At 43.9% G+C, this 21,252-nt stretch overlaps 1 protein-coding gene across 2 annotated transcripts in view; it reads right to left on the reverse strand.

The window, feature by feature from the left end:
• The window catches only part of ENDOV (endonuclease V), a 124,964-nt gene extending 103,940 nt beyond the window's left edge, over positions 1-21,024 (reverse strand). Inside the window, exon 1 of one of the 2 annotated variants that reach the window (XM_056548188.1) lies at positions 20,920-21,024. The gene's annotated coding sequence lies outside the window, so the exon portion shown is untranslated. The remainder of the gene's footprint in view (positions 1-20,919) is intronic. The other variant, XM_056548191.1, reaches the window with a different exon arrangement.
• Positions 21,025-21,252: the final 228 nt, after the last annotated feature.

A 21,252-nucleotide genomic window follows, 5' to 3' on the forward strand; every position in this document is an offset into this window, starting at 1 on the left:
TTTCTTCCAGCCACAATTCTTCACTGTTAAACCTGCAAAACAAACCTATTAGGCTCCGCACTTTTTTTTTACCTGGGTGACAAAGGGGTGTAGAGTAGTGTACATGGGTGATAGATGGGTGTTAAGATTTTTTAATAGAAGTAATTTACAAATCTGTTTAACCCCTTGACGACAATGGACGTAAATGGACGTCATGGTGCTGTGGTACTTAACGCACCATGATGTACATTTACGCGCCGCCATGACCGCGAGCACTGGAGCGGTGCGCGCGTCATGTGCAACAGGTCCCAGCTGCTATCAGCAGCCAGGAACCCGCCAGTAATGGTGGACATCAGTGATCGCGCAGATGTCCACCATTAACCCCTCAGATGCCGTGATCAATACAGCTCACGGCATCTGCTGCAGTGCGGTACTATGAATGAATGATCGGATCGCCCGCAGTGCTGCCGCGAGGATCCGATCATCCAGCATGGTGTCCGGAGGTCCCCTCACCTGGCTCCGGCTGTCTCCCGGGGTCTTCTGCTCTGGTCTGAGATTGAGCAGACCAGAGCAGAAGATCACCTATAATGCTGATCATTGCTATGTGCTATGCATAGCACTGAACAGTATTAGCAATCAAATGATTACTATAAACAGTCCCCTATGGGGACTATTAAAGTGTAAAAAAAAAAAAAAAAACATGTAGAATAAAAGTAAAAAATTCGAAAAATCCCCTCCAATAAAAAAGTACAGTAAAACTTAATTTTTTTGCCATTTTACTCACAAAAAGCGTAAAAAATAATAATTAATACCACATATTTGGTATTGCCGCGTGCATAACAGTCTGAACAATATATTTAAAATATATTGTTAATTATCCCTTATGGTGAACGGCGTAAACGTAAAAAATAAGAAAAAGTCCAAAATTGCTGCTTTTGTCACATTTTATTCCAAAAAAATTTATACAAAATTTATAAAAAGTAAAACCTAAGCAAAAGTGGTACTGATAAAAACTACAGATCATGAGCCCTCATACAGCCACTTATACAGAAAAATTTGAAAGGTATAGGTGGTCAAAATAGAGCAATTTCAAACATACTAATTTGGTTAAAATGTTTTTAGATTTGTTTTTTAAAGTGGTACAATTATAGAAAAGCATATAACATGGGTATCATTTTAATCGTATTGACCCACAGAATAAAGAAAACATATCATTTTTACCGGAAAGTGTACAGCGTGAAAACAAAACCTTCCAAAATTTGCTAAATTGCGTTTTTCTTTAAAATTTTATGGTAAAATTGTACATTTTATGGTAAAATATGTGACATAATTACAAAGTCCAATTGGTGACGCAAAAAACAAGCCCTCATATGGGTCTGTGGATGGAAATATAAAAGAGTTATGTTTTTTATAAGGCGAGTTCCCCTTCAACTTCTAAAACCAGTAGAGGTCTCTTTCTTACATCTAATGACCTACTTTTCATTTTGAATTAATAGAGAGATTGGTTTACTTTTAGAATCAACAGAGGGCGCTGCACTACATTGAAAGATTTCATTTACTTATATCTAATAACATACTTTCCTCTTAAAACCAATAGAGGGTGCTGCACCATATTATCTACTGCTTTACTTTTAAAATCAACAGAGGGCGCTGCACCATGTCTGCAGATTTCATGCACTTTTAGAACCAATAGAAGGCGCTGCACTATGTCTAAGTCTAACAACTTACTTTTGAGAACCAAAATAGGGAGCTCAATTACAATTTATTACTCGCTTTCCTCTTACAGCCAATAGAGGGCGATGCACTACAATATGTACTTGGTTTAAAATGAATTCAAGAGAACTCCAAGCCAGAGAGATTCTAACACTGTGTGAAACCATAAAACCAGGATTAAAGAAGCACAATAGGACTTTTATAGTGCAGCATAGGCTATTTTAGAGAATAATGCAGAGGTACTTGTGAATGCCTTGTGCTTATCTGTTTTGGATGATTTTTTAAAAATTGAAAATAACTTTATTATCTATACATCATCATTCATACTGTATATACAATAAATAATACATTCGCCATACATAGCATGACAGCACAATATACAGCACAGGTTTCCTACTCTATACATTATACCACATGCTACACTAACACTCCTGCATACATTATATAACGTAACCAAAAATAACAATGTCAATCTACAAGGCATAGGGGACTGTAATGGGGGAAGTGGGTTGGAAAAACAGGAACAAAGACATGCACAGGGAAAACGGGAAAAGGGGACTTGTAATGACGACTGAATCATCAATAAAGTTCTTTCATTAACTCTTCTTCATCAATGCCCAGACTGTCTATGATGGAATAGTATTTTTAGCAGGCTGTGGATCAGCCTGTTATAGTCCTAGAGGAACATGCTCTTCCTTTTCAAAGTTAGGAGATTCCTGAATAGTCAGCATCCTTAGAACAGTTCATAAGGAAACAGACCACCCGAATTGCCTCAACACCATGAACCCCAGGGTACAATAAGTAGTGTTGAGCGCGAATATTCGTAATGCAAACTTTTATTGCGAATATCGCCACTTCATGATTTTGCAAATATTTAGAATATAGCACTATGTATTCGAAACTCAACGTAACCCGCCAGTGTGAATGTACCCTAAAAACACTACACTACACTACACTAACACCTAAGAGTGAAACACTACATATACACCCCCTTACACTGTCCGCCCCCCCAATAAAAAGGATAAACTTATTATACGGCAGTGTTTCCAAAACGGAGCCTCCAACTGTTGCAAAACAACAACTCCATGCATTTCTGGACAGCCACTGACTGTCCAGGTATGCTGGGAGTTTAGCAACAGCTGGAGGCACCCTGTTTGGGAATCACTGGCGTAGAATACCCCTATGTCCACCCCTATGCAAATCCCTAATTTAGTCCTCAAATGCGCATGGCGCTCTCTCACTTCGGAGCCCTGTTGTATTTCAAGGAACCAGTTTAGGGCCACATATGGGGTATCTCCGTACTCGGGAGAAATTGCACTACAAATTTTGGGGGGCTTTTTCTCATTTTACCCCTTATGAAAAGGAAAAGTTGGGGCCTACACCAGCCTGTTAGTGTAAAAAAAATGTTTTTACACTAACATGCTGGTGTTGTGAAAAAAAAAATTAAAGGGCAACACCAGCATGTTAGTGTAAAAACATTTTTTTTTTACACTAACAGGCTGGTGTAGACCCCAACTTTTCCTTTTCACAAGAGGTAAAAGGAAAAAAAGACCCCCAAAATTTGTAACGCAATTTCTCCTGAGTACGGAAATACCCCATATATGGGCGTAAAATACTCTGCGGGCGCACAACAAGGCTCAGGAGTGAAAGCGCACTATGTACATTTGAGGCCTAAATTGGTGATTTGCACAGGGGTGGCTGATTTTATAGCGGTTCTGACATAAACCCCCCAAAAAAAATACCCACATGTGACCGCATTTTGGAAACTACACCCCTCACGGAATGTAACATGGGGTACAGTGAGCCTTTACGCCCCACAGGAGTCTGACAGATTTTTGGAACAGTGGTCAGTGAAAATGAAAAATTTGATTTTTTTGTTTGCACAGCCCACTATTCCAAAGATCTGTCAAATGCCAGTAGGGTGTAAATGCTCACTGTACCCCTTATTACATTCCGTGAGGGGTGTAGTTTCCAAAATGGGGTCACATGGGGGGGGGGGGGGGGCTTTGTAAATGCACATGGCCCCCGACTTCCATTCCAAACAAATTATCTCTCTAAAAGCTCAATGGCGCTCCTTCTCTTCAGAGCATTGTAGTTCGCTCGCAGTGCACTTGATATCCAAACATGGGGTATTTCCATACTCAGGAGAAAATGCCCCCCAAAATTTGTAACCCCATTTCTTCTATTACCCCTTGTAAAAAAGTAAAATTTGGGGAAAAACCTGCATTTTAGTGAAAAAAATTTTTCTTCATTTACACATCCGACTTTAACAAAAAGTTGTCAAACACCTGTGGGGTGTTAAGGCTCACCGTACCCCTTGTTACGTTCCTTGAGGGGTGTAGTTTCCATAATAGTGTGTGATGTGGGGGGGGGGGTTGCTGTCTTGGCACCATAGGGGCTTTCTAAATGTGACATGCCCCCCAAAAACCATTTCAGAAAAACTCACTCTCCTAAATCCCATTGTTGCTCCTTCGCTTCTGAGCCCTCTAGTGCACCCGCCGAACACTTGACATACACATGAGGTATTTTCTTACTCAAGAGAAATTGGGTTACAAATTTTGGAGAGGATTTTTTTTCCTTTTACCCCTTGTAAAAATTCAAAAACTGGGTCTACAAGAACATGCGAGTGTAAAAATGAAGATTTAGTTTGCTGCTATTCCTGTGAAACACCTAAAGGGTTAACACACTTACTGAATGTCATTTTGAATACTTTGAGGGGTGCAGTTTTTATAATGGGGTATTTCTAACCAGAAGACCCTTCAAATCCACTTCAAACCTGAACTGGTCCCTGAAAAATTCAGATTTTGAAAATTTTGCCAAAAATTAGAAAAATTGCTGCTGAACTTTGAAGCCCTCTGATGTTTTCCAAAAGTAAAAACATGTCAACTTTATGATGGAAACATAAAGTAGACATATTGTATATGTGAATCAAAATAATAATTTATTTGGTATGTCTATTTTTCTTATAAGCAGAGAGCTTCAAAGTTTGAAAAATGCTAAATTTTCAATTTTTTTCATAAAATTTTCAAATTTTTCACCAAGAACTGATGCAAGTATCGACGAAAATTTACCACTAACAAAGTAGAATATGTCACAAAAAAAAAATCTCGGAATCAAATTTATAAGTAAAAGCATCCCAGAGTTATTAATGCTTAAAGTGACAGTGGTCAGATTTGCAAAAAATGCTCCCGTCCCTAGGGTCATAATGGGCTCCGTCCCCAAGGGGTTAAGGTCAAAATGGGCCTGGTCCTTAAGGGGTTAACTTTGTGGATCAAGTTGATATAAAAAAAAAAAAAAAAATAATAATAATAATAATAATATATAGATTCCTCCCCCGGAGTACCCCTTCAAATTCTAAAACCGTAGAGGTCTCTTTCTTACATCTAATGACTTACTTTTCATTTAGAATTAATAGAGAGATTTGTTTACTTTCAGAATCAACAGAGGGTGCTGCACTACATTGAAAGATTTCATGTACTTTTAGAACCAATAGAAGCCGCGGACTTTGAGAACCAAAAGAGGGGGCTCAGTTACATCTAATAACATACTGTACTTTCCTCTCAAAACCAATAGAGGGTGCTGCACCATATTATCTACTGCTTTACTTTTAAAATCAACAGAGGGCGCTGCACCATGTCTGGAGATTTCATGCACTTTTAGAACCAATAGAAGGCGCTGCACTATGTCTAAGTCTAACAACTTACTTTTGAGAACCAAAAGAGGGAGCTCAATTACAACTAATTACTGACTTTCCTCTTACAGCCAATAGAGGGCGATGCACTACAATATTTACTTGGTTTAAAATGAATTCAAGAGAACTCCAAGCCAGAGAGATTCTAACACTGTGAAACCATAAAACCAGGATTAAAGAAGCACAATAGGACTTTAACTTTAATAGTGCAGCATAGGCTATTTTTTTAGAGAATAATGCAGAGGTACTTGTGAATGCCTTGTGCTTATCTGTTTTGGATGATTTTTTTTTTTAAATTGAAAATAACTTATCTATACATCATCATTCATACTGTATATACAATAAATAATACATTCGCCATACATAGCATGATAGCACAGGTTTCCTACTCTAAACATTATACCACATGCTACACTAACACTCCTGCATACATTATATAATGTAACCAAAAATAACAATGTCAATCAGCAAGGTATAGGGGACTGTAATGGGGGAAGTGGGTTGTAAAAACACAAAGACATGTACAGAGAGAACGGGAAAAGGGGACTTGTAATGACGACTGAATCATCAATAAAGTTCTTTTATTAACTCTTCTTCATCAATGCCCAGACTGTCTATGATGGAATAGTATTTTTACCAGGCTGTGGATCAGCCTGTTATAGTCCTAGAGGAACATGCTCTTCCTTTTCAAAGTTAGGAGATTCCTGAATAGTCAGCATCCTTAGAACAGTTCATAAGGCAACAGACCACCCGAATTGCCTCAACACCATGAACCCCAGGGTACAATTAGTGTTGAGCACGAAAATTCGTAATGCTAATTTTTTACGCAAATATTGGCACTTAGTGAATATTTAGAATATTGCGCTATATATTCGTAATTACGAATATTCTTTTTTTTTCTCCACAGTACACATCAATGTAGGAATTGTTGTGCTTTTATTACATGTTCCACTCCTTGGAGGTTTGGATGCTGTCAGATCTGTAGACAATAAAAAAGAGAAAAAAGACAAAGAAAAAGGAGAGGACAGCGCCTCATGTGATTCCGTGGGTATAGTTTCCCACACAATCCCCGTGTGATGTGCGCTCACCTGGGGAAAGTCTTGAAAAAAGCACCTCACCCCTCCGTGTGAGATCTCGGGCTGCAGCCTGCGGAAACTTTGCCGAAGCACTCAGGTAGCGGTCGGCAGGAATTACAGTTGCTGAAGGAGGAAAATGTGTTCTGCAGCGGTGCTGCCCTTCAGAGATCGATTTCAGTTCCAGTCCGGTTTAATAAAAGTATTCACATTTTTTTGTGCATACAAGAACAGATAAGCAAGACGCGTTTCGGGTTAGGTTACCCCTTTCTCAATTGCAGATTACATACATTATTCTTATATATATATCTGTGGTATGTGATACAGTGTTGGAAGAGGGGGTTCTGGTATGTGATTAGCTCTTCAAAAGCCCCCATAAAAAGGTTAGCTAGACTGGGTGCGAATCGCGTCCCTATCACAGTTCCACAGTGCTGGCGGTTCATTTGGTTGTTGAATGTGAAGGAATTGTGTTCCAAAATAAACTTTATTGCTTCCAGTAGAAAATTTCGTTGTTTTCCCAGCACCTCTTCACCACGGTCGAGATAGTGGGATACGGCGGAAGTTCCTTTATTATGTTGTATCACTGACCTAAGCACTCAAGACAGAAAAGTATCCAAATACCTAAGCGCTTGTGACAACTCTGAAAACATACCTTATGTCTGCTTTGTTTCCAACTGGTCAGTGTAGGGCTCCCAGTGGCCATTACTTGGCACATGTCAGTCTACAGTCCACTAAAGGGCACTCTACACCAAGGGGGAGATGTATCAATGTTGTTGTTGGTAGACGTTTTTTGTAGATCATTTTGGTTGGTCTAAATTTGGAGCAATTTCTCCAAATTTATCAAACTTGTCCAAGCCCCATGATAAATTTCGTGCAATGGTCTAAATCTCCACAAAGTTCTATTTGTAGACCTGTTCTACACCTCACAGGAATAGTGGTGTATCCTGGACGCTGGGCTTTTGTTCTATTGTTTTTCAGGATTCCACTGAGGGTTTTTTTTGTCCACCAGCAAAAACGCCTGAAAAACGGTCCCAGCTTTTCCTGCATTTTGATAATTTTTCTTGGGGGGAGATTTATCAAAAACTGTACAGAGGAAGAGTAGTGCAGTTGCCCATGGCAACCAATCAGATTGCTTCTTTAAAAAAAATGAAAGGACCAATCTGATAGGTTGCTATGGGCAACTGCACCGCTCTTCCTCTACATAGGTTTTGATTAATCTCCCCCCTTGTGTTTTTTCTTGCATTTTTGCTGGTGTGCGGAAACAAACATTTTTGTACCGTGTGCATTTTTTTTCACTGCAGGTACCACTCCAGGGGTCAGATGGAGAGCGCCCGCCCCACGGAGTGTAAGGAGTGATGTATAGCATATACATATACAGGGTGCAGAGCATCACTACTTACCTCCGCCCGCTGTATAGTATACAGGGGGCATAGTGTATCCATGTATACTATACAGGAGCCCAGCAAGGAAAGAGTTAACCCACACTGCAGTTCTGAGTTAAATCTTTGTGCGCTCTCCTGTATATACAGCCATCTATAGATGACTGTATATACAGGACACAGTAGGCAGACAAGAACAATTGGAGGCTCCCTGTTATACACTGCAGTATGGGTGCACTCACCAGGTGAGATCGCAAATGATGTCCTAACCTTTTTTTTTTCTCATTTCAGATAAGTGAATGGGGAGGACTACGTCAGATTCAATGTATTGCGATGATGACCAGCTTTTTTTTAATGTCAATAAAAGGTTTAATGAGGGCTGTGTGGGGAGTGTTTTTTTTTTTAAATAAATTTTTTTCGATATGTCGTGTTTTTTTTTTTTTTAATTTTTCAGGCTTAGTAGTGGAAGCTGTCTTGTAGACGGAATCTATTACTAAGCCGGGCTTAGCGTTCGCCACAAAAACAGCTAGCGCTAACCCCCACCTCCACAGGGTTGCCGGGAAGAGCCAGTACCAACAGGCCTTGAGTGTCAAAAATAGCGCTCCTGGCTGGGGTATTTAGGTTGGGGAGAGCCAGTAACAATGGTCCTTGCCCACCCTGGTAACGTCAGGCTGTTGCTGATTGGTTTGTATCTGACTGACACTGAAAATATGGGGAACCACACACTCTTTTTTTTATTACAAAAAAAAAAACAACACCACATAGGGCTCCCCATATTTTCAGTGTCAGTCAGACACCAACCAATCAGCAACAGCCTGACATTACCAGGATGGGCGAGGACCATTGATACTGGCCCTCCCCAGCCTAAATAACCCCAGCCTGTTACCGCCTAGGCCAAGGAGCGCTATTTTTGATGCTCCGGGTCTGTTGGTACCGGCTCTTCCCGGCACCCCTGTGGCGGTGAGTACCGGGGTAATAATTGGGGGTTAGCGCTAAGCCCAGCTTAGTAATAGATTCCGTCTACAAGACGGCTTCCACTACTAAGCCTGAAGTTTCAATTATAAAAAACACAACACATGAAATAAAAAATGTATTTAAAAAAAAAACACTCCCCCACAGCCCTCGTTAACCCTTTTATTGACATTAAAAAATGCTGGTCATTGTCACAGTCCACCGAATCTCAGGTAGTCCTCTGCATTCACTTATCTGAAATGACAAGAAAATAAAAACACGAAAAATGGGTCAGTACATTTTTGGCGCTCTGCCCTGGGGAGAGCGCACATAATGCAGTGTGTTCCTAAAGAGGGAGCCTCCAATTGTTGCTAAACTACAACTCCCATCATGGGGGCTGTAGGTAAACAACAGCTGGAGTCTCCCTGTTTGGGAACACACTGCCAAAAAGGCTCTGTTCCCATTATGCAAAATGCATAATGAGAACAGAGCCATACTTACCACTCTGGCTTCAGGCCTGGACTGTGAATCTCCGCCCCCTAATGATGTCATCACTAGGGGGCAGGGGCGGAGAAGTTGCAAGGGGTCTCAAGAGTGCGGCCCCTGAGATCCGTCAGTCTGCCCTTGGACTACTACTCCCATCATAGGAAATTTTGTGTCCCATGATGGGAGTTGTTGTAGTACCGCAGTGCTGAGGGATGGCTCTTACACATCCCCCAGCTGCGAAACTGTATTGTGACTGTTAGGACTACTACTCCCATCATGGACAGACTGTCCATGACGGGAGTTGTAGTCCTTGGGCTGAAGGACAGATCGCAGCAGGTCATTCTCCATAGACCCGCTGCCATCTGCATTTATTACGATGTCACGATTCATAATCCCCGCCGCCGGGAGACCGGAGCTCTGATTGGTGGAAAGCTATTCACCACTATACACCAATCAGAGCTCCTGTCTTCTGGCGGGGATTATGAATTGTGACAGGTCTATACAGGGGAGCGAGTGGAGTTGCTTCTACAGTATATAATTGTTATGTGTATTTCCCCACCACAGACTAATAGTGACCCCCTGTAAAGTGAGCGCTGGGACCGCTGTGTGATTGACACACAGGTCCCCAGCGCAAGTGTCCGGCCCCACTTATATGTTACAAATCTTTATGATACACACTGCCCGTCCTCCTCTTCATTCTTCTGATACCGGAGATGCGCGGCTTCTGCTTTCACTATAGTCAGAGCGCCCCCTGCCGTTGTCTGGCCCCAGCCCCGTGCAGTGTGGAGGCAGGGAGAAGCCGCTCGTCTCTGGCATCAGAAGAATGAAGAGGAGGACGGGCAGTGTGTATCATGAAGATTTACAACATGTAAAGGTCAGTGGGGCCAGACATTTGCGCTGGAGACCTGTCAATCACACAGCGGTCCCAGCGCTCACTATAGAAGGGGTCGGTATTAGTCTGGGGGGGGGGGGGTACAGTACACATAACAATTATATACTGTAGAAGCGACTCTACTCGCTCCCCTGTATAGACCTGTCACAATTCATAATCCCCGCCAGAAGACAGGAGCTCTGATTGGTGTATAGTGGTGAATAGCTTTCCACCAATCAGAGCTCCTGTCGGCGGGGATTATGAATCGTGACATCTGCATACGGGAGCTGGCGGCAGCGCAGTGGAGCCGCATGTACCGCCGGCTTTTTAAGTTAATAAATGCAGATTGCAGCGGGTCTCTGGAGAATGACCTGCTGCGATCTGTCCTTCAGCCCCAGGACTACAACTCCCATCACGGACAGAGTCTGTCCATGATGGGAGTAGTAGTCCTAACAGTCACAATAGAGTCCCGCAGACGGGGATGTGCGTCTCTCAGCGCTGCGGTACTACAACTACTTCCATTATGGGACAGATTCTGTCCCATGATGGGAGTAGTTGTAGTACTGCAGTGCTGAGAGACGGCTCCTGCATCCCCCACCTGCATCTTCCACCGTCTGCCATTTTCTACGAGTCCTTCCTAGCACTCTTAGGTTAGACTAGTTTTCTTGCAAAAAAAGCGCAATTGCGCAAAAATAAAATCTACTTTTTTTTGCGCAATTGATACATACCAGTCCACTGGATTAGGTGGTGTACGGTAGACCAAACTGGTGACAACTTTAGAAAACTGTCCACCAAATAAAAAAAAACGCAGCTCTATGCAAAAAATTTGTAGACGTGAAAAATGGTCTAAATGCAATGATACATCTCTCCCCCCCCCCCCCCCCCCCATGTTCCTTATTGCACAGAACATTTCTACAGCATTGTACTGTGTCTACAACCTTAACGGGCTATTCCCCTCCCAACTAATGGAGTTATTTGCCCCAACATTTATTTATCAACTTTACCTCCTTCTCCAGATATTCCTGCTCTTTTTCTCCCCTTATAAACAGCCTGTTGTCTGTGTATGTACACTTGTACAGTATGTGACCATGGTTCTATGATTCCACCATTAGCATCATATGGCTAAAAAACTGAATGAAGAACCTGCCACAAAAAGCTGTGTGTGAAACCTTCCTGTCTCTCCTAACCAAAGGTTATGATCCTTAAGGGGTTAAATCTAACATTCTTCTAAAATGAAAACAGAAAACCTATAGATGGCGCTGTTCACCAGAACATTACAAAGTACAGCCAGCAAGTTAACTCTTTCCACTTTAGAGTACAAAACAAATGTGTCCCATACAGTCAAGAAAATACTACTACTACTACTACTACACTACTAATAAAAAGAATAAAGAATCCAAAAGGTCTGAATAAAAGGTGCGCAGATTTAAGGTTAAAGGTTCACTTATTTTGGGTCAATACAAAAAAGTAGTAAAAAGTAGTAAAAAAAATTGTTATACATAGACATACACACACACGTAGTATTGTAAACTGTAGAAGTTATTTACAAAAAAAACACCATAAGAGGACTACAAACAATGAATTACAGTCTTTTGTTTGGGGTTTGTTTTTTAAATCCCACAAACAAAATATCGAAGCAAATACTTCCACAGAAAATGATCTCTAACTGCTTTATCCTGAAAGGGTTAATGAATAGGCCACAGCACAACCTATGTGAGTCCTCCCCTCCCCCTGCTGCTCTCTCTGTGGTGGGGGAGGGTATGCATACAGGACAGTACAAACAGCAATGAGCAAACTAAAGGTTAACTATTTCCTCTCCTCTAACACGCTAACAAGTCCTCTGTAGTCAGAAGCTTGTTTTGCGTTCTCATAGTCTAAGGTCAGGGCCCCACTACAATAGCTCATACATGGCTGTTGCACTAACCGGATCACGTCAGACATAAAATGACACATATGACATTGTGGTTGTAGACCCCCACTACTGATCTGGGTTCATAATGTGTTTAACCTCTTAAGGACATAGGACGTTCTCTAACGTCCCCACTACCTGGGCTTTAATGCCCAAGGACGTTAGAGAACGTCCTGTTGTATTTCCGGTCTCTGCCACTCACCGGGCAGAGATCGGAACCGGATGCCTGCTGAAATCCTTCAGCAGGCATCCAGGGCAAACGCCGAGGGGGGCCATGTAGGCCACCCATGTCGGCGATCGCCGCAAATCGCAAGGGAAATCGCCCTTGCGATCTGCGGCGATACCGGGCTGATCGGGTCTCTGGGACCTGACCGCCCAGTAATTTTGCATGATCCCGGCTGTCACAGACAGCCAGGACCATGCTAACGTATAGGAGCGAGGTAGCAAGCCTGCCACCTCCTCCTATCCCCTGCGATCCGTCGGTTAACTAACCGACCAATCGCAAGGGGGGGGGGGGGCGGTTACTTCCTCCCGTCCTGCCCGGCCCCTTGAAGTCCGGAGAGGACGGGAGGAAGACCGGAGGACGCGGCGGGGGACGGGGGAGTGCTGGGGCCCGGCCCCAGTACTTACCTCGTCCCTGAAGACCCGGATCCCGGCGATGAAGACGGCGGCGACAGGTGAGCTGATCTTCAGCCGCGGTAGGGCCCTTTACAGCAATGCACTTCGCCGTAAAGCGACATCCATTGCTGTAATGGGACCCTGAATACTACAACTCCCAGCATGCCCAGACAGCCCTTGGTGTCTGGGCGTGCTGGGAGTTGCAGTTTTGCAACATCTGGAGGTCCACAGTTTGGAGACCACTGTGCCCTTCCAGATGTTGCAAAACTACACATCCTCAGCATGCCCTTACTGTCCAGGCATGCTGGGAGTTGTAGTTCTGTAACATCTGGCCCTGCAGATGTTGCAGAACTACAACTCCCAGCATGCCTGGACAGTTTTGGCATACTGGGAGTTGTAGTTTTGCAACATCTGGAAGGGCACAGATTGGGAACCACTGTATTAGTGGTCTGCAAACTGTAGTCCTCCAGATGTTGCAAAACTACAACTCCAAGCATGCTGGGAGTTGTAGTTCGGCAACATCTGGCTCTAAAGATGTTGCCGAACTACTACTCCCAGCATGCCTGAGAATGCTGGGAGTTGTGGTTTTGCAACAACTGGAGGCACACTGGTTGGGAAACATTGTCTGTTTCCTAACTCAGTGTTTCCCAACCCATGTGCCTCCAGCTGTTGCAAAACTATAACTACCAGCATGCACTGATAAACTGTGCATGCAGGGAGTTGTAGTTTTGCAACAGCTGGAGGTCCCCCCCCCCCCTGTGAAGGGCGCTTACAGTGAGTATCAGGCTGCAAGTTTGCGATGCAGCAAATTTTGCGTGCCAGCTCAAACTCGCAGCGGGAAACTCGCTGTAATCCCCCGCCCGTGTGACTGTACCCTAAAAACACTACACTACACTAACACAAAATAAAATAAAAAGTAAAAAATCACTACATATACACATACCCCTACACAGCCCCCCTCCCCTCCCAATAAAAATGAAAAATTTCTAGTACGCCACTGTTTCCAAAATGGAGCCTCCAGCCGTTGCAAAACAACAACTCCCAGTATTGCCGGACAGCCGTTGACTGTCCAAGCATGCTGGGAGTTTTGCAACAGCTGGAGGCACCCTGTTTGGGAATCACTGGTGTAGAATACCCCTATGTCCCCCCCTATGCAAATCCCTAATTCAGGCCTCAAATGCACATGGCGCTCTCACTTTGGAGCCCTGTCGTATTTCAAGGCAACAGTTTAGGGTCACATATGGGGTATCGCCGTACTCGGGAGAAATTGCCTAACAAATTTTGGGGGGCTTTTTCTCCTTTAACCCCTTATGAAAAGGTGAAGTTGGGGTCTACACCAGCATGTTAGTGTAAAAAAATTAAAAATTTTACACTAACACGCTGGTGTTGTCCTATACTGTTCATTTTGACAAGAGGTAAAAGGGAAAAAAAGCCCCCCAAAATTTGTAATGCAACTTCTCCCGACTACGGAGATACCCCATAAGTGGGCGCAAAGTGCTCTGGGGACGCACAACAAGGCCCAGAAGGGAGAGTGCACCATGTACATTTGAGGTGATTTGCACAGGGGTGGCTGATTGTTACAGCGGTTTTGAAAAACGCAAAAAAAAGAAGAAGAAAAAAACACATGTGACCCCATTTTGGAAACTACACCCCTCACGGAATGTAACGAGGGGTGCAGTGAGAATTTACACCCCACAGGTGTCTGAGGGATCTTTGGAAGAGTGGGCTGTGCAAATTAAACATTTTGTACAGCCCACTGTTCCAAATATCTGACAGACACCAGTAAATGCTTTTTTTTTTTTTTTTTTTTTTTTTTTCTTACATATGCAAAAGTCGTGAAACCCCTGTGGGGTATTAAGGCTCACTTTATTCCTTGTTTCGTTCCTCAAGGGGTCTAGTTTCCAAAATGGTATGCCATGTGAGGGTTTTTTGCTGTTGTGGCACCATAGGGGCTTCCTAAATGCGACATGGCCCCTGACCAAAATTTGCTCTCCAAAAGCCAAATATGACTCCTTCTCTTCTGAGCATTGTAGTTCGCCCGTAGTGCATTTCAGGTCCACTTATGGGGTACCTTCATACTCAGAAGAGATGGGGTTACAAATTTTGGGGGGTATTTTCTGCTATTAACCCTTGCAAAAATGTGAAATTTGGGGGGAAACACATTTTAGTGAAAAAAAAATATATATTTTTTACATATGCAAAAGTCGTGAAACACCTGTGGGGTATTAAGGTTCACTTTACCCCTTGTTACGTTCCCCAAGGGGTCTAGTTTCTAAAATGGTATGCCATGTGGGGATTTTTTGCTGTTCTGGTACCATAGGGGCTTCCCAAATGCAACATGCCCCCCAAAAACCATTTCAGAAAAACGTACTCTCCAAAATCCCCTTGTTGCTTCTTCCCTTCTGAGCCCTCTACTGCGCCCGCCGAACGCTTTACATAGACATATGAGGTATGTGCTTACTCGAGAGAAATTGGGCTACAAACATTAGTATAAATTTTCTCCTTCTACCCCTTGTAAAAATTAAAAAATTGGGTCTACAAGAACATACGAGTGTAAAAAATGAAGATTGTGAATTTTCTCCTTCACTTTGCTGCTATTCCTGTGAAACACCTAAAGGGTTAAAACGCTGACTGAATGTCATTTTGAATACTTTGGGGGTGCAGTTTTTATAATGGGGTCATTTGTGGGGTATTTCTAATATGAAGACCCTTCAAATCCACTTCAAACCTGAACTGGTCCCTGAAAAATAGTGAGTTTGAAAATTTTGTGGAAAATTGCTGCTGAACTTTGAAGCTCTCTGATGTCGTCCAAAAGTAAAAACATGTCAACATTATGATGCAAACATAAAGTAGACATATTGTATTTGTGAATAAAAATTTTTATTTGGAATATCCATTTTCCTTACAAGCAGAGAGCTTCAAAGTTAGAAAAATGCTAAATTTTCAATTTTTTCATCAAATTTTGGAATTTTTCACAAAGAAATGGTGCAAGTATCGACAAAATTTTACCAATAACATAAAGTAGAATATGTCACGAAAAAACAATCTCGGAATCAGAATGTTAGGTAAAAGCATTCCAGAGTTATTAATGTTTAAAGTGACAGTGGTCAGATGTTCAAAAAACGCTCCGGTCCTAAGGTGTAAAATGGCCTGGTCCTTAAGGGGTTAAGTTATGGTGTTAATGCTAGATCAACTTGCTGTGTCATACCCAATGTATTCCTATAGGGTACGAATAACAATCTCCACTCTATAACTGCAGGTCCAATTTCTTACCCATTATAGTCTATGGAAGCTGCCCCTCTAAAAGTAGACCACCCTCTTTTCCCCCCAAACAGAAGAAAGAGACTAAAGAGAAAAAGGAAATGTGCAGCAATTAGAGATGAGCCAACTTACAGTAAATTCGATTCGTGACGAATCGAATTTACTGTAAGTTCGCTCATCTCTAGTAGCAATATGCGTGCTGTGAAAACAGAAACTTCTTTATTGGATCACATGGAATACATCAAACAGGAATGAACGCCAACACATTTCAGATCTACGGTGTCCATTTTAGGACAGCATCAGCCGTCAAGCTGTACCTCGCTCATCCTTCAGCCAAAACGGCGTCCCGCCTCCTCTGTCAGGTGTCAGCCAAAACCTTTGTCATGCTTAAGTCTGTCATACTTCAGATGAAAATGAAAGTGCCGAGTCAGCAGAGCTTTGGCAGACCTGCTAGCACAGTTTGTGATTGGCTGCCAGCACAGATACTGTGATTAGTTGATGGGAGCATTGATGGGAGAGTAAGTGTGTGCACTCCCGCTCCTCTCATGCACCCAGCTTTTCCCGATTCCTGCAAAACCTACAGTTATGTACTCAGCTGTAGGTTTATCAGGAATTGTTAAAAACTCAGTACATAACTGTAGATTTTGCAGGAATCGGGAAAAGCAGAGTACATAACTGTAGGTTATTCAGGAATCGGGAAAAGCAGAGTACATAGCTGTAGGTTTTTCAGGAATCGGAAAAAGCTAGGTACTCAGCTTTTCCCAATTCCTGAAAAACCTACAGCTAGCATAACTGTAGGTTTTGCAGGAATAGGGGAAAAGCTGAGAGCGTAGGTTTGTTTTGCAGGAATCAGGAAAAGCTGGGTACATGAGAGGATTAGGGTTTGTAAAGAAGTGTGTCTAAACAGTGGAGCGGGACTGCACATGCCTACGCTCCCATCAACCAATCACAGTATCTGTGCTGGCAGCCAATCACACACTGTCGGTCTGCCGAAGCTGTGCTCTGCTGACTCAGCACTTTCGTTTTCCTCTGAGGCATGAGAGAGTTTAGGTTGACAAAGGTTTTGCCCGACGCCTGACGGAGGAGGCGGGATGCAGTTTTCGCTGAAAGTTGAGGGAGGTACGGCTGAGAACTGACAGCTATTTGCCTGAGGGAGGAGGCGGGACGCCGTTTTGGCTGAAGGATGAGCGAGGTACAGCTGACGGCTGATGCTGTCCTAATATGGACACCGTACAGATCAGTATAGATCCTTAGTCATGGCATGTCATGCATCAGTTAACCCCTTAAGGACCAGGGGTTTTTCCGTTTTTTGCACTTTCATTTTTTCCTCCTTACCTTTAAAAAATCATAACTTTCAATTTTGCACCTAAAAATCCATATGATGGCTTTTTTTTGCGCCAACAATTCTACTTTGTAATGACATCAGTCTTTTTACCCAAAAATCTACGGCGAAACGGAGAAAAAAAATCATTGTGAGACAAAATTGAAAAAAAAAAAAACATGCCATTTTGTAACTTTTGGGGGTTTCTGTTTCTACCCCGTAAATTTTTTGGTAAAAATGACACACTCTTTATTTTGTAGGTCCATACGGTTAAAATGATCCCCTACTTATATAGGTTTGATTTTGTCGTACTTCTAAAAAAAATCATAGCTACATGCAGGAAAATTTATACGTTTAAAATTGTCATCTTCTGACCCCTATAACTTTTTAATTTTTCCGCATATGGGTCAGAATGAGGTCTCGTTTTTTGCGCCGTGATCTGAAGTTTTTAGCAGTACCACTTTTGTATAAATCGAACTTATTGATCGCTTTTTATTCATTTTTTCATGATATAAAAAGTGACCAAAAATACACTATTTTGGACCTTGGAATTTTTTTTGCGTCTATGCCATTGACTAAAGGGTTAATAGCGTGCGGCACCGCGATCAGTGCTGCGCACTATTAGCCACGGGTCCCGGCCGTTGTTAGAGGCCAGGCCCGACCCGCTATGACTGGCCTCGCGTTATAGAAAGGGAAAGGACTCAGGACATAAAACTTTTTTTTTTTTTCTCTCTTCAACTGGTGCCAGAAAGTTAAACAGATTTGTAAATGACTTTGATTAAAAAGTCTTAATCCTTCCAGTACTTATAAGCTGCTGAATTCTACAGAGGACATTCTTTTCTTTTTGGAACAGAGAGCTCTCTGCTGACATCATGACCACAGTGCTCTCTGCTGACATCTTTGTCCATTTTAGGAACTGTCCAGAGTAGGAGAAAATCCCCATAGAAAACATATGCTGCTCTGGACAGTTCCTAAAATGGACAGAGATGTCAGAAGAGAGCACTGTGGTCATGATGTCAGCAGAGAGCTCTGTGTTAAGGTTTTTTTTTAGTAGAAGTAATTTACAAATCTGTTTAACTTTCTGGCACCCGTTGATTTAAAAAAAAACAAAAAACAGGAGGTGGACATGGGTGATCGAGGCAGACATAGGTGACGGAGGGGTGGACATGGGTGACAGGGATGGACCGAGCAGTGGACAAGGCAGACATCGATGACAGAAGGGTGGACATGGGTGACAAGGGGGGATATGGATGACAGGAGGGTGGACATGGGTGACAGGGATGGACAAGGCAGCCATGTATGACAGGAGGGTGGACATGGGTGATAGGGATGGACAGGGAGTTGGATAAGGCGGACATGGATGAAAGGAGGGTGGACATGGGTGATGGGGGTGGACATGGGTGACAGGGGGGTGAACAAGGCGGAAATAGATGAAAGGGATGGACAAGGCGGACATGGATGACAGAAGGGTGGACATGGGTGCCGGGGGAATGGATATGGATGACAGGAGGGTGGACATGGGTGACAGGGAGGTGGACAAGGCGGACATGGATGACAGGAGGGTGGACATGGGTGACGGGAGGTGGACATGGGTGACAGGGAAGTGGACAAGGTGGACATGGATGACAGGAAGGTGGACATGGGTGATGGGGATTGACAGGGAGGTGGACAAGGCAGACATGGATGACAGGAAGGTGGACATGGGTGATGGGGATTGACAGGGAGGTGGACAAGGCAGACATGGATGACAGGAGGGTGGACATGGGTGACAGAGGCATAGCGAGTGATAGAGGGGTGGGGACAGGGGTGATAAGGGGGTGAACATGGGTGACAAGGATGTGGTCAGAGGGGTGGACAATGGAGGGTGTACATGGGTGACAGGGGTGACAGAGGGTTGGATGGGGGGGTGGACATGGGAGACAGGGGGTCAGAGGGGGTGGACAAGGGGGTAAAAGAGGGACAGGAGTGACAGAGAGGGCTGAACTGGGGTGACAAAAGGACAGATGGGTGAACAGGAGGGTAGACATGGGTGACAGGGTAGACTACGGGGATGGGTAAACATGAGTGACAGGGATGGACAGGGGAATGGACAAGGCGGACATGGATGACAGGAGGGTGGACATGGGTGAGAGGGGGGTGGACATCAGTGATGGGGTTGATAGGAGGGTGGACATGGGTGAGAGGGGGGGTGGACATCAGTGATGGGGTTGATAGGAGGGTGGACATGGGTGACTGGAGTGGACATGGGTGACGGGGGTGATAAGGATGTGGTCAGAGGGGAGGACAATGGAGGGTGTACATGGATGACAGGAGGGTGAACATGGGAGGCAGAGGGTCAGAGGGGTGGACAAGGGTGAAAAGGGGGTAAAAAAGAGTGACAGGAGTGACAGAGGGGTGGACTGGGGTGACAAAGGGACAGATGGGTAAACAGGAGGGTGGACATGGGTGACAGGGTAGACTACGGGGGTAGACAGGTGGGGTAAACATGAGTGACAGGGATGGACAGGGGAGTGAACAAGGTGGACATGGATGACAGGAGGGTGGACATGGATGACTGAGGGGTGGACATGGGTTATAGGGATGGACATGGATGAAAGGAGGGTGGACATGGGTGACAGGGGGTGAACAAGGCGGAAATAGATGAAAGGGATGGACAAGGTGGACATGGATGACAGAAGGGTGGACATGGGTGACAGGGGGAATGGACATGGATGACAGGAGGGTGGACATGGGTGAGAGGGGGGTGGACATCGGTGACAGGGATGATAAGAGGGTGGACATGTGTGAGAGGGGGGGTGGACATGAGTGACATGGGATGACGGGGGGGGTGGACATGGGTGACTGGGGGGCTGGACATGGGTGACAGGGAGGTGGACAATGCGGACATGGATGACTGGGGGGTTCGACATGAGTGACGGGGGGGGGGTAGAGGGTGGACCTGGGTTCGGTGGGGGGGGGGGGGTTTGGACAGGGTTGAGAAGGGGTAACAAAGGGGTGGAAAGGGTATGGTACCTTAAGCAAGCTGGCCCGTGCAGCTTGCAGTTCCACAGCAGGCACAGGAGTCCAGCGCAGATGCAGCTCGTTCCGCCCCAGGGCACTGTTTTTGTCTCACTGCGCCGCAAGTGAGAGGGGGACAGAGGGGGACGCAGGGGGTTGCTGCACACACAGACTTCCTTTCCCCCCTGTCCCGTCAGGCTGGGGCGGGATATTTAAAAGAAAAAAAAAATAAATCCCCACAAAATCCCGCGGCACCACGGTTGGGAATCACTGACCTAAACGCTCAAGACAAAAAGTATCCAAATACCTAAAAGCTTGTGACAACTCTAAAAACATTTTTTTTTTTACACTATAGAAGAAACCAAGTTGACTACCACTTAGATAATTAAAAATATATATATTTTATTAAAAAACACTTAAAAAACAGTATCTCAATAAAGTAATAATGTAAGCCAGAATTACAGACATAAACAAGTCAGAAATGCAAAGGCAGCAACAATATTGTGTACCAATAAATGGGAATCATCCATATACAGAGATCACGTTAGTAACCGGTATGGCTCAGAGACTAGGCATCATGGCAGGCACCATATGGCATTTACTATCTCCATGTAGGGGTCACTGTCACCCGTCCTGTAGCTGTAATCACTCACCTATATCACTCACTCACCTATATCAGTGTCTGGATTTGCACCTCAGGGGGCTGATGTTACTGTGTGGAGTAGGTGTTTATACTGTATATGGTAGATGCTATTTCCTAGCCAGCTAAAGGACCTCTGATGATGTCATGCCCATGTGACTAGACATCGAGTAGGCGGAGCCAGTCTGTAGTCTGTAGGAAATACAATTGATTTCGCGGGGTTATGAGTGATTTGTTGGTGAGGAGAAGGCACAAAACCATTAGTAGCAGGTGAGGTTTCCTCTTGGTGGTGTATATGACCGAGTAATAGTCTGCAGAGGCGGTTTGGAGTCTGCAAGAAGCACAGTAGATATCCCCAGAGGC

The sequence above is a fragment of the Hyla sarda genome, chromosome 12 (assembly GCF_029499605.1).
Source record: "Hyla sarda isolate aHylSar1 chromosome 12, aHylSar1.hap1, whole genome shotgun sequence".
Classification (NCBI taxonomy): Eukaryota; Metazoa; Chordata; class Amphibia; order Anura; family Hylidae; genus Hyla; species Hyla sarda.